The following is a 13575-nucleotide window of genomic DNA, read 5'->3' as shown; positions in this document are numbered from 1 at the left end:
TCTGTCTAGTAACCCAAAGTGCCCATTGCTCAACTCAATACTTCCTCACAGCAGCAAGAAGAAGTTTCTACCCAAAGGATTTGGGTTTCCTGCTTCCAAGGCTGTGGTCTCTAATACCTCCATCACTGCTCAGATGTTCATTTAAATTGTAGGAATTCTGCTTAGGTTCTCTCTCTCTATTTTCTTTTCTTTCTCCTGGTTTTTAAATTATGATATATATATATATACATATCATATGTATATGCAACTCGGGGTGCTCCTGCATAGGAGAGGGTGGGGCTGCTACCCAGGGCAGCCTGGAGTTCATCAGGAAGTTGGCCCTAAGAGGAGCCTGGATCACGGGCTAGGGCCTGTGGGTTCCCGGAAGACCTGTTCTAAAGAATGATAATAAGGAAGGCACAACTTAGATTCAGAGGAAGGGATATATATAGATAGATAGATAGATATCTATATATAGATATATATATATCTATATATAGATATCTATATCTATATCTATATCTATATCTATATCTATATCTATATCTATATATATAACAACCTCAGGATGGCTTTTGTAATTTCAGAATTAAAAGAACAATTCCCTCTTTCATGGAGTCTTTTCCTTGAGGGAAGACTTTAGTTAGAAACTGACCAAATCCAGGATAAGGCTTTATTTTGATCAATTTCCACATGTCACTTGGTTCCTGATGTAACAGTGACATCTTGTTCAATCTGAATAAGTGGCTGTGCAGAAGAGGAAATTGCAAAAGGAACACGAATCACTATTATGCCTTTCACTAATTTATGCATGCGGGGCTCATTTCCTCCAGCAGAGTCCAGGATTAGAAGTGATGGATGCCTCCCAGGGGCCCCAATCCATCATTAGTCGGAATACTTTGCCACCTCCTCAAGGAAGAGCCTGATTCTTTGAGATGCTTTTTTCTCTCCTTATTTTCTTTACTATTTCTTGCTTGCAAGGATTATCTTTCTTCAGTAACCTGGGCTTTAGTGTGACCCTGAATAAGGAAATCATTCATTCGTGAATGCATGTATCCATTCATTTATTTACTCAATAAAAATGCATTGAAAGTCTACTTTGTGCTAGCCCTTCTACTATGCACTGAAAATAGAAATGTGAAGAAAAATTAGTTCTAGCCCTCAGGATTTCCATTTTTGAAGAGGCACTGAAGAGATAAACCAGGCAACACTTATGATGGACGGAATGCTTGAAGAGAAAGACTGTCTTTATACTATTGCTGTGGGAGAATAGTAATAGCTAATCTTTTAAAGTTTTTACCACGTGCCAGGCACTGTTCTAAGCACTTGATACATTTTAACTCATTTAATCCACACAACAACCTTATGAGGCAGATACAGTGTGTCTACTTTTATAGTTGAGAGAATCAGGTACCCAGAATCTAAGCAATTTGTCCAGGGTCACAGAGCTGACGCTTTTTTTTTTTTTTTTTTTTAAGGAAAGGGTGGCTGAGGGAAATGAGTCCCTGCTACTGATATTGGTTAATGTGTTGTGATTAGATAGATAACACTGTTGTGGTTTGGGCACAGGACTGCCCTTAAAAGGCGTGGATATTTACCCTGGTGCTCATTTGGGGAGGTGTCAATGTCCCGAAGGAAGGCAGAACTTAGATTCAGAGGAAGGGACATTCCTGCTTTTCCATGGGTCACTCTCTTTTTTTTTTTTAAACATCTTTATTGGAGTATAATTGCTTTACAGTGTTGTGTTAGTTTCTGCTGTATAACAAAGTGAAGCAGCTATATGCATACATATATCCCCATATCCCCTCCCTCTTGGGTCTCACTCCCACCCTCCCTATCCCACCCATCTAGGTAGTCGCAAAGCACCGAGCTGATCTCCCTGTGCTATGCGGCTGCTTCCTGTGGGTCACTCTTTTGTGCTTGGACTCATCCATGCCCAGATACAACTCAGGGTGCTCCTGCATAGGAGAGGGTGGGGCTGCTACCCAGGGCAGCCTGGAGTCCATCAGGAAGTTGGCCCTAAGAGGAGCCTGGATCACGGGTTAGGGCCTGTGGGTTCCCAGAGTGCTATTCTAAAGAACGATAATAATTGTGATCGCCACATTCGGGCCAATCAAGGTCATCATCATGATAATAGCTAATACTTATTGAGCACTTCTCCAGCAGACAGTGCTGTTCAGTGCTTTGACTATATTAGTTGCAGTCTTCTAGCCATGCAATGAGATGGGTATTATTTGCATTTACAGGTGAGAATACTGAGGAGTAGATAAGCTCAATCATTCGCTCAGGATTACACTAGCAAGTAAAGAAGTTGCCCCAAGGAATTGGGGAAAAGGCTTGTGGTCATGCTTGGGTCAGGAGAATTAAGGGGAAGGCAGGGCCTTCATGCCAGGGGGGATGCTGGCAGCAGTGGCCCAGGCCCGCAGTAGTGACCAGAAACTGTGGACATCAGCTGGAGGCGGACCTTGGGAGCTGGCACAGTGAGGAGTATGGAGGTGGCAGCAGTGGCACAGGCATTGGCCCTCTTGTGGCGAGGAAGGAGACACTGGAGCAGAGCAGGGGAGGCGGGCAGCTGTGGCAAGGACGTGCTCACATCATATACCTGCCAGGACCCCCTGGATAGAAGGAGAGGAAAGGGGAGGTCCTAAAAGAATATAGGAGGGGGCCACAAGCTCACAAAAGCTGCATACATATCAGTGTGTTTCCAGCTCACCAAGTACTTATTGAGCACCTGTTATGTGCCTGGTGTTGTTTTAGAAGCTGGGGATTCAACAATGGAACAACTCACACAAAAACTCCTATCTTCACGGAACTGATATTCACATAGGGAAGCAATACAGTAAAGAAGATAGACTAGTAAAACACAATATATGTATGTGTGCTCCACATAGAGAGAAAGCAGGAATGGGAGAAAGGAAGTGAGAGTGTATGTGTGTGTGTGTGTGTGTCTGTGACTCTGTGTGTGTGTGTGAGGCGGTGGGGGGGTTGGCTGCAATTTTAAACTGGAAGTCCAGGGAAGGCCTCACTGAAAATGTGACATTTGTAAACATTCCCAGGTGAAGGAGGTGAGAGATGAGCCGCAGACTTGGGGGGAGAGGATGAGAGGTAGAGAACAGCAAGTGTAAACGCTCAAGTGTAAACGCTCCAGGAATGGCAAGGAGGCCATTGTGGTGGCCTGGGGGCAGAATCACAGGGGAGGAGGTCTGAGAAGTAGGGGCAGGAGGCAGACAAGGTAAGCTCACAGCGATGACTGGAAGAATCTTTCCTTTTGTTCTGAGTGATGGAAGTTAATGCAAGACCTTGAGAGAGCATCATCTGATCTACGTTGTAATAGAATCACTCTGGCTGCTGCATTGAAAATAGGGGGTCAAGAGAGGAAACAGGTGGGTTACACAGGCTATACAATAATCAGGTGAGAGATGATGGTGGATTGGGCCAAGGTGGTAGCGGTGGAGGTGGTGAGTCGTGGTCAGATTCGGCATGTAATTTGAAGGTAGAGAAAACAGGTTTTGCTGCTGAATTGGATGTGGGGTATGAGCTGAAAAGAGGAGTCTAGGATGAATTCTGTCTTTGTCTTGAGCCTTTGAGAGAGAGGTCTTGCCATAGCCTGCAATGGGGATGCCTGGGAAGAGCAGGTCTGTGGCGTGTAGGATCAGGGCTCAGGCTTGAACATGTTTACTTGGGAGCCTGTTAGACATCCACGTGTTGATACGTGCTCATGTGTGCCTAGGACCTGAAGAGACTGTGGAGTACTCTGAACTGAATCAAGTTAAAGAAAGTAAAAAATGTATTGAAAATTCTTCGAGGTGACAGACAAAGCAAATTCTTGCATTTTCATGTCACTGATGTTGCTTACAAGTTCTGATTTTGACGAATTCATGGTTGGGAAGGTCTTTTTCAGGGAAGTCCCTTAGCAGAGTGGTGAGTAGGGTGTATCCCCAGAAACGTGCTTTTGAGAAGTGATGCCTGGGACTTACAGATCTAAAAAAAAGAAATATCAGTATTATGTATGTGTACAGTCTTTCCTCTCCTTTCTCTGTGGTACAGGTAACCCTTCTGAAGCCTGCAACCAGTTAATACACTTTAGAGAACATCCTTGATTTTCACCATCTGAAAGTCCAAGTTCAGTCATAGTCTATTATGCATGTTGCTCAGGTTGAGATGGTCTGTGTATTAAGATTTCTGATAGGGGCTTCCCTGGTGGTTGAGGGTCTGCCTGCCAATGCAGGGGACACGGGTTCGAGCCCTGGTCTGGGAAGATCCCACATGCCGCGGAAGCAGCTGGGCCCGTGAGCCACAGTTGCTGAGCCTGAGCGTCTGGAGCCTGTGCTCCGCAACAAGAGAGGCCGCGATAGTGAGAGGCCCACGCACCGCGATGAGGAGTGGCCCCCGCTTGCCGCAACTAGAGAAAGCCCTCGCACAGAAACGAAGACACAACACAGCCATAAATAAATAAATAAATAATTTAAAAAAAAAAGATTTCTAATAGAACTGGTTTTACTGTTTACTCTCCTTTCTACCTTTAAATAGATTGTCACCTTCTCAAAAGGTGAACTGAATGATTTGGTGCTATACTTTGTATAATATTTTGTGGACACTGAGTCTGACTGGATTAATGGTAAAGGCGTACAGGATGGAACAAGGCAAAGTTTTGGAAATTTCTCACCTAAAACATCCTTCTGACTTGGATCAGATAAATTTAACAACACTTTGGAAACCCAAGAGAGTTCATGCAACGTTACCCTGCAGAATTACTATTTACTCCATAGCAGAGATATATCAATTATTTGGATTTTCGAGGCAATGAATTTTGATGTATTACTGATATCCCTGTAGCTATAGACATAGGAAGTCTCTTTTTATATGATCGAAGAGTTCCAAAATGTTTGCAAGTCAAAAAATATCTTCTCCTATAAGGCATGAAATTTTAACAATAAAATGAGTTAAGGCATTATTTCTGTAAGGCCATTGTAGCTCAGTTCATGCTTATTTTTTTAGACTCACGTTTGGGCATGCTCTTTATTAGAATACTTTATCTATCAAGGTCCTAAATATTGCACCTGGAGTAGGTAAGTTTTGAGAACAAGAAATTGGGGATAGTTTCTAAATGGTGAGCCGCCCAATGAAGCTAGGGTGTTATGCCTGGGCTGTTGTATCTCAGACAAGAATTTGGGTGGTAGGAAGTGACTGGGGACTTGGAGACCAACATTTAATTAGACTGGGGGTGACAGTAGAGGAGATGAATGTAGTGGTAGATGAGCTTCGCTTGCTTAAAACTTTGTCTTAAACCAGACTTGATCAACATGCATGGCTTGCTCTAGAGGTAAATTAAATCATACCTTGTCTTGTCCTCTTAGATCATGGCTCCCAGTGGAAACCTAGGGAGTAGAGGAGGTTGGGACACTCAGTTGAAAAGCACAGTTCCTGCACTTGCCATGAAATGCAAAGGGCTACTGGACGTCCAATGCTGTGCCAGCTAGCAAAGGGTTAAGTCATGGTGCAAACATGCCTGGCCACCTTCAGATCAGAGCTCCAGCTGTCAAAGCCATTTATAAAAGCTGACACCGGAGCACATGTCACTATTAAGAGATCAAAGGGAAATTTCCCTGGTAGAAATTCCAGGGAGGACATGTCTTTGTTGAACATTGTCATTCTGTAGCTTGTGTATACTGTTCAAGTTGCTAAAAGGAGCAAACAAGGTGAATGGTAATGCTTGTGGATCATCTCTCACAGCAGGGCTGGTTTCTTTGGCCTCTCACTGGTAGCAGGGTCACAGGTGGAGATAAATTAAGTGCCCCAGGCAATCAGCTAGTGTGAGCGTCAGGGAGAGAATGTGAACCTCCGTGGGCAGGGACACATACCAAAAGGGGCAAGACCGTCCCATGATTTAGCTAAATCTGCACACTGTGTAGAACAAATTGGTACAAAAGGCATGTCCTTTGATCACAGAAGAAATCTCTACAATTCCTGCCTGTTGGAGCAGTCCTAAGTGAAACGAATTAGAATCCTAGGCAAACAACATTTTCAGGTTACTAGGTTTCTAGGAGGGCAGAAAGTTCAATAGTAATTTGTCTGGCAAAAATCTTCACTACAGAGCTGTGGAGCATATTTTAAGGAGAATCTGTATCTGTTCCGTCCGCTATGGGAGCCACTAGACTCAGGTGTCTATTTAAAAGTAAATTAAATTAAATAAAAAAATCCAGCTTCTCAGTCACACTAGGCACATTTTAAGCGATCAATAGTCACTTGAGGCTAATGGCTACTGTCTTGGACAGCACAGCAATGGAACATTTCTATCCTTGCTGAAAGTTCTATTGGTCAGACTTGATCTGGATCATGAAATTGGCTGACGTGTTTCTGTTTCCACTAAAGAAAGGACAGACACAGGTGGAAATTATGCACCTGGCACAGATCAGGTACTTAAACACACTTCCTGGAGTGGGGAAGCAGGGGTGGTTCTTGGACCCTGAGCTGCGTCACGAAAATGGTGCAGTTTTTCTCTTCCCCTTCTGTCTCTGAAAACTTGAGGTAAGAATAACCTAACTTATTTCTTTTGAGGGATTGTTTTGCATGGATTTGTAGGATTTTATAGATATCCTATAAGAGAGATTTTCAAACTATGGGTCATGACCCATTAGGTTGTGAAATAAATTTAGTGGCTTGTACTGGCATTAAAGGAAATGGAAAGAAAATGTCATCAGGCTTTGTGTGTAGTGGGAGTGAATATTATTCTGCAAAATTTTGTTTGAGATGTGTACATATTTGGGTATACTTGTTCACTGTGTAAAAATGTGTATTTTACTCTGAATGGTGTTTAAAGCACGTTTGAAAACCAGCTCTGAAGTTGAAAAACTGTGAAATGGCAAGTTCTTAGGCTCTTAGGGCCTAAAGCAATGGCAAGCTGCAAGTAAACGTGAAGAAGCTCATTTAGTTATTTATACCAAAGTCCATTTATCAAGTCTTACTTTATGCTGCCTGTAGATGCAGAAGGGAACAGGGCATTTGGCGTCCCTAAGAGGAGGTTTCAGAGGGTCCTGAAGCATGAGGGTGGGATTGGGGCTCAGAGATTTTAAGGCAACCCTGTAGTGATCTATGGGGGCAGGATAAGTGGGATGGGGATGATCTCTGTTATGTAATGTCTTTTAATACCTAACAGCAACGGGATTTGAGAAGAAGGCGTTTTGTAAATGTCAAATAGATAACATGGCATTTAATTACATTTAAGTATTTTATTTCCATTTTGTTGGAAGCAGATTTAGCACAAGAGTTATTGGTAGCATTTCCGTTGATTCTGCTAAGTCAGGTGGTTTGTATATATAACTTCCACGTATAACTTCGTTTTATTCATCGATATAGTCTTTTTAGGTATAAGTAGGCCTTGAGTAGGAGTGGCCTTGAGAATTCAGTTTTTTTGATACAAAAGCGCTTTCCAGAACTGTGAACAGCAAATATATTCTTCCCTTTGTTCTCTAACGGCCTGCCTAGGGTGGGTCTTTTTGCCTAGTTTGAGAAGGGATTTGCTAAAACATAAACAGGTAGTTTGATTGGTTTTGCTGGATTCAACCCTATAGCAGCCAGAGAAAAAGGACACAGGTGAAGAATAGGTACCAGCACTCTGTCTTTGGAGATGCCAGTTCTCACCCTAGAGAATTTCTAAGTGGATTTAACACAGCACTGCCAGAAAATTCTTCTCATTTGCATACTTGCTTGTTGCCTGATGTCCGTTTATTAGATGATAAGCTTCATGAGAGCAGAAACCTTGCCTGTTTACTGCCGTCTCTGTGCACCTGGGTCAGTACTTGGGACATAACAGGCACTTAACATAATAATTCAGTGCAATGATTGTTAAAGTGTAGGCCCCAGATCAGCCACTGGGGAGTTGGTAGTCATGCAAGTTGTAGGGATCCTACCCGACCTACTGAAACGCTGGAGGTGATGCCCAGCTGTCTGTATTTAACAAGTCCCCCAGGTGATTCTGGTCTACATTAAGTTTAGAACGGGTTTGATAAGTCCTTAACTTTAGGAGAATTGAGGGCCTTATGTGGGATTTTTGTATGTTCTTCTCAAGTGTAGGTTTTCTTATTTAGGTTTTCACCTAAGGTCTCAGAGATTGAGTTAGAAAATGTGAGAATCAAAGTTTTTAGGAATAAGCCAGTGAACTAGTCTCTTGAAACCCTCATCTATCGGTCTTTGAAGACTTAACTAACTTAACTAAAATGGTCTACTTCTATCATGCCTGTGAGGAAGGAATACCAAAGGTGAGAATTGTGTTTGATTGTGCATGGTTAATGCTGATCAACTGACTTTCTAATAAATATCCAGGTAGAAAATCTTAAAAATTTGAACGAGAAGATTTTTGCATGTGGAATTATCTAAGTAAATGGTTGGAAATGCTATTATTGCTATTCCATTTGTTAAAAATCTTTTGCTATTATAACCTCTAAATGTCTGGAATAAGTAAACAGAATTATGATATAGTCTTTCTTTGGATTATTATGTAGCCAATAAAATATTCTTAAAGATTTTAAGTGATGTGGAATGCTTAATATCTAAAGCTAAATTAACAAAGCAATTTACAGAACATTACGCTTTATGCAATGTTTATGTCAGGAAATAAACTGGTAAAGAAAAGATAGAAAGGAAATATAACAGTAACACCTTTTGAGGATGGTGTAAGAGACCACTGATTTCCTTAACTTTTCTTTGAATGTTTTATTTGTTTATGAGGATATTTTAAAATGGAAACATTTATATTTCTATTTATGCTACAAAATACTAAAAAATTAAAAGGAAGAAACTTAACTATCCTTCTACTGTGCTAACATAACTGTGTCCCTATGTTCATATTTTCTTCTAGTTTTAGTCCTTATGTGTGCATGTGTTTTACAACTGTGCTGATCAATCACATTTTAACATTTTATAACTGGCCCTAAACAGAGAGACTTGTCAATTCCTAATGTTTGCTTTCTCAAACCGATGTTTTAGGATTACAGATTTCTTGTGTAGTTAAAAACACTTTCAGAACATTTAGTGCCTTGAAATTTATTTGAAAAAAGAACACATTGCATAGAACACTGTCAATTCAAGAGGTGCTTCTAGGGGGCGTTTCAAGAATAGAAAACAGGGATCTAATCGGTGAAGTCAACTTTTCCAAACAAAGATAAGAAGATGAGGACAGTGCATGGGAAGGAAGTATGGAAGAAAGGATGGTTGGGCAAAGGTCTAGAGAGTGTCCTGAAGCATGAGGGTGTGATTGGGGCTCAGACCCATGAACAATGAACACCCGCTACGTTCCAAGAACTAGGAAGATCATTGTCTCTGCTCTTAGGAAACTTATTCTATTGTTTATACTACTTCCTCTTCTGAGTGAAATGTAACTCGGAAGAAAAAAAAAAAGAAACTGTTGCTGGAAGCCATGGTTCTGAGTAGTGGAATAAGCAGACTTGGACCATTGCAAATCAATGCCTACTGCAGCAATCACAGGGAGGTTTTCCTTAGGAGCAGCTAGTGGCTGAGACCTTGGCCCTCTATCTTGCAAAGTATACATATATCTGGATATCATACAACACAATGGGCCTAATACTTTGCAGTTTTACTGTACTTTTACTATAAAAATACAGATTTAAATATTTGATCTATTTGGAATTTTCACTAGTAAAAAAGTATGTAGTATAATATAATCTTATAAGAAAATCTTTTTTGCTTTTCTCAGAATGGTGGATAGTTATCCCAATATCATGAATTGGTTTGAAATGCCAAATTTATTATACCATGAATTCCTTATGTATTTAGGTCTATTTCTGAACGCTCTACTCTGCTCTTTTAGACTCTTTATGCAGGCACTGGTACCAACCATTCCATTTGTGATATGTTTGTAACGTTTTATTATTTGGTGAGGCTAGTCCCCTCCCATGACTCTTTTTTTTTTTTTAATGGAAAACTTTGATTATATATGATCTTAAGAGTCAACTTGTTCAACTTCAAAACTAATGAGAAAATCTTTACAACTTGAGTCTTTTAACCCAAGAATAAGGTGTATCTTTTTATTTATTCACCATTCTGTATATTTATCTTCAATGTTTCAAAGTTTTCTTTATCTATAAAGGGGACATCTCTTACAAACTTCACATCCACACGTTTTTTCCTTTTGTATATACTGTAAATGAGTTTTTTCTTATTTTATAATTGCACATTGTTGTCATATAAGAAATATATATTAAATAAGAAATATGATATATAATAACCAGATACATTACTGGATTCTACTACCATTTTTATTAGTTTTCACCTGATTTTCTTGGGGTTTACAGGTATGAAATTGTATATTCTAAAATGGTGAGTGTTTAACTTTGTTCCAAGTTTTGTCTTTTCTTTCTCTTAGCTAATTTGAGTACTTTCAAAACAGTGTTAAATAGTGATGATAATGTGTTTCTTATAATATGGAAATGTTTCTAATAATGGTTATGAGAATTATAAATAATAGTGAACACATGTTTGGTACTAATTATCTTCCAAAAAACTCTTCTAAGTATTTTGCATATATTTAGCATTCAGAATGGCTGGCATTTGACATGAGATATATGTATTTTATCAGGCAATGGAGTTTCTATATATTTATCATTTGCTAAAAATTAAAATTCTTCATCCATTCCAGGTTATAAAGATGAAATGCCATTTCAGCATCTGGATAGCTGATAACACAGGGTGCTTTTTTCTTTTGACTTGTTGATAGAGTGAGTTATATTAATATGTGTCTTAATATTGAATCATCCTTGGCATGGTTAGTGATAAGTCATTCTTTTAGGGTGATTCTGGCTTCTATTTGCTTATATCTTTATATAGAATATTTTTTATTAATATTCATGAATTGGATTAGACTATAGTTTTTTTGGTTGTTTTTTTTTTTTTTTGCTATGTTTATCAGATTTCTGTATCACTATCATGCAGGCTTTTGAAAAAAAAATTGGCAGTTTGTGTTCTCTCTATCTGTGTTGGAAAATTTTAAACAATTGAGTTTGTTCCTTGACGGTTTTTTTAGAACTCACCTGCGACATTATCCGTACAGGTGCTTCTTGTGAGGAAGTTTTTGGATAACATAGGGTTTTTTCCTACTCCTTCTCATTTTTAGTGTCAATTTTAGTAATGTGTATTTTCCTTTCCATTTTTCTTGGTTTTTATTTTTATTTGCATAGACTTTGAAAAGTATTCTCTTGTAATTTGTATTTTATTTTTTTCTCTACCTCATATTTGTGTTTATATATTTTTCTTTGCTCTTCACCTCCTTCCTCCCCCATGATTCTAAATGAGGTTGATTAGTGGTTTGTATTTCCCTCTCCCCTTCCCAAACCAATTCTACACTTAGATTTAACCTTGAAGTTCTACCTATCTGAAAAATATTACTATACAGCTTTTATTAACATGTTTTTATCCAAGTCTTTGCAAAATATTGACTTTGTTCTTGTCAAGGATCCAGGATCTTTAAAATAGCTTAGTTTGCTAGATGAAAAAAATAACAGAAGAGTGAGGTAAGGTCATCAGCCTTGTTGGATTGCAGTGGAGTGTTTGGAAATGATGCAAGCACTAGGCAGGGGAGAGAGGTGAGCCTTAAAGGGCCACCACTGTTCTTGTGACCAGAGGCTTTTTGGCTTTAGTGGAGCGTCAATCCCTCGTAGTCAGTCAGACTTCCGACATCAAAGATCATATAGCACTTGTGATTCCATGTTGATCTTGAGCAATTTTCCCTTTTATTTCCCACTTTACCTCTCCACCCATTAAAATCAATAGTGTTTGGTGACCAACTGGAGAGGAGGGGCAGGAACGAAAAGGAATGTTGGAGTTTTCACTTGTTTCTAGGCTGGGAGAGTGGATGGATGAAAGAACTGCTAACCAGGATAAGAAAAGAGGAGAAGGAATAGTTTTGGTTGGAAATGTAATGAGTTTCATTCTGTATATGTAGCATTTGCAAAGCCCACAAGATACCAAGAGTGAAATGTCCAGTCTGTGTTTTGATACTTGAAGGCTCTCAAATACTTCCCTACCTCTCTATCTGTCTGCAACCTCTGCCTTATATCAGATTCTTATAATTTCATACATAATTATTGGAATAGCTCTGGTTTTCCTTGCTTGCAGTCTTGACTTTCTATGATCTAATCCAGATGAAGGTCTTTGAAACTCTTTATGGTGTCTGGCAGGGTTCTTTACAGTTTGCTCTCCCCACTTTTTTCTTTCAAGCTTAACTTCCTCAGCATTACTCCAGCTCTGACCCATAAACACACACCACAGGATCAGTCAGTCTGAACTATTTTATTCTCTGAACACTTTCTCTCATGACTCAAATGATTTTCACACATTTGCTCTTGTAAGTTGCCCCTCTGCTTGAAATTCAACTTCCCCAAAACTTGTACAGCTGAATTCCTCATTCCTTGCAAAACATCCTAAATGCTGTCTCCTCTGTGAAATGTTGCAGACATTCCCCTGATCACCCCATAATAGTCTGTTTTCTTATTAATCTAATTTACTAAAGAACAGACTTGATAGCAGAGATTCACTTCTATGCCTTCAGTACCTGTGTTGGTCTTGGTATATACTGAGTGCCCTGGACTCTTGGCTAAATGAATGGGTTGACCTTTTAATCAGAATGATTATATAGTGAGAATTTCAAGTTGAATGATCAGTGGAGGTGAATTTTGAAATAAGCAGCTGAGATGTTTGGGGCCATGATGGATCTACCTATAAAACAGCCAGATCCACATATGTGCTGTGATAAAGGTGATATTTAAATTCTTTGGCCTATAGCAGCCACTGGGAATCCATCTGCTTACTTGTCCCTGCACTCTTTGTGCTCCAATTCTTTCCTCTAAATTTGAACTCTTTGCAGTGCGTCTGACCTCTAACCCCCTGGGGCATAAGAATCGCTCTTAATCCCACTTCATTTGAATCTTTTCACTTCCTTACTGGCTCTGCAGTACCTTATAATACTTGTTCTCACTCTACTGCCTTTGTCTGAGCCAGGAACTCCTGCCCCTCCCAAACCTGAAGAACCCATCTACTGGATGAGTAACTAGATTCCTGGTAAAGCAGGTCTGGTCTACTGTGAAGGGAAAAATGATATGATCAATTCTTTAAATGATTGTGTTTTACCATAAACTTTCATTTTCCATTATAATTGGCCATAGATACACACAAAACAAAAACAGGGATAATGCTTTTAAGGTTCTGAGGAAATAATCAGTTTGAGATATCACAAAGACAAATCTTGGTTTTCTGCAAGAGGGTGGTAGATGATGAATCATTTGCAGCTGGTGTGGTTCTAGAAGGTTCTGAGATAGTAGTGATTACCCAGGTAGCATCAGCCACTATTTGTCCTGTTGAGAACTCTTTGGAGAGAGTCCTGAGGATAAGGCTTGGAAACAAAATCAAGACCTCTTGCTATGTGATGAGTCCCAAGAGGGACTTGTCTTCCCCAGTATTTAACAGCATATGAGTAATGTTAATGGCCATAACTTCTAATGGCTCAACAACGGAAATCAAAAGCCCCTGTGAAGAGTTAAAGAAAAAGTCCCTCAACTGGTTTTGTTGGGTCTTATTTCACAGGTC

The sequence above is a fragment of the Eubalaena glacialis genome, chromosome 4, assembly GCF_028564815.1.
Source record: "Eubalaena glacialis isolate mEubGla1 chromosome 4, mEubGla1.1.hap2.+ XY, whole genome shotgun sequence".
Classification (NCBI taxonomy): Eukaryota; Metazoa; Chordata; class Mammalia; order Artiodactyla; family Balaenidae; genus Eubalaena; species Eubalaena glacialis.
This window is presented reverse-complemented; position numbering follows the sequence as displayed.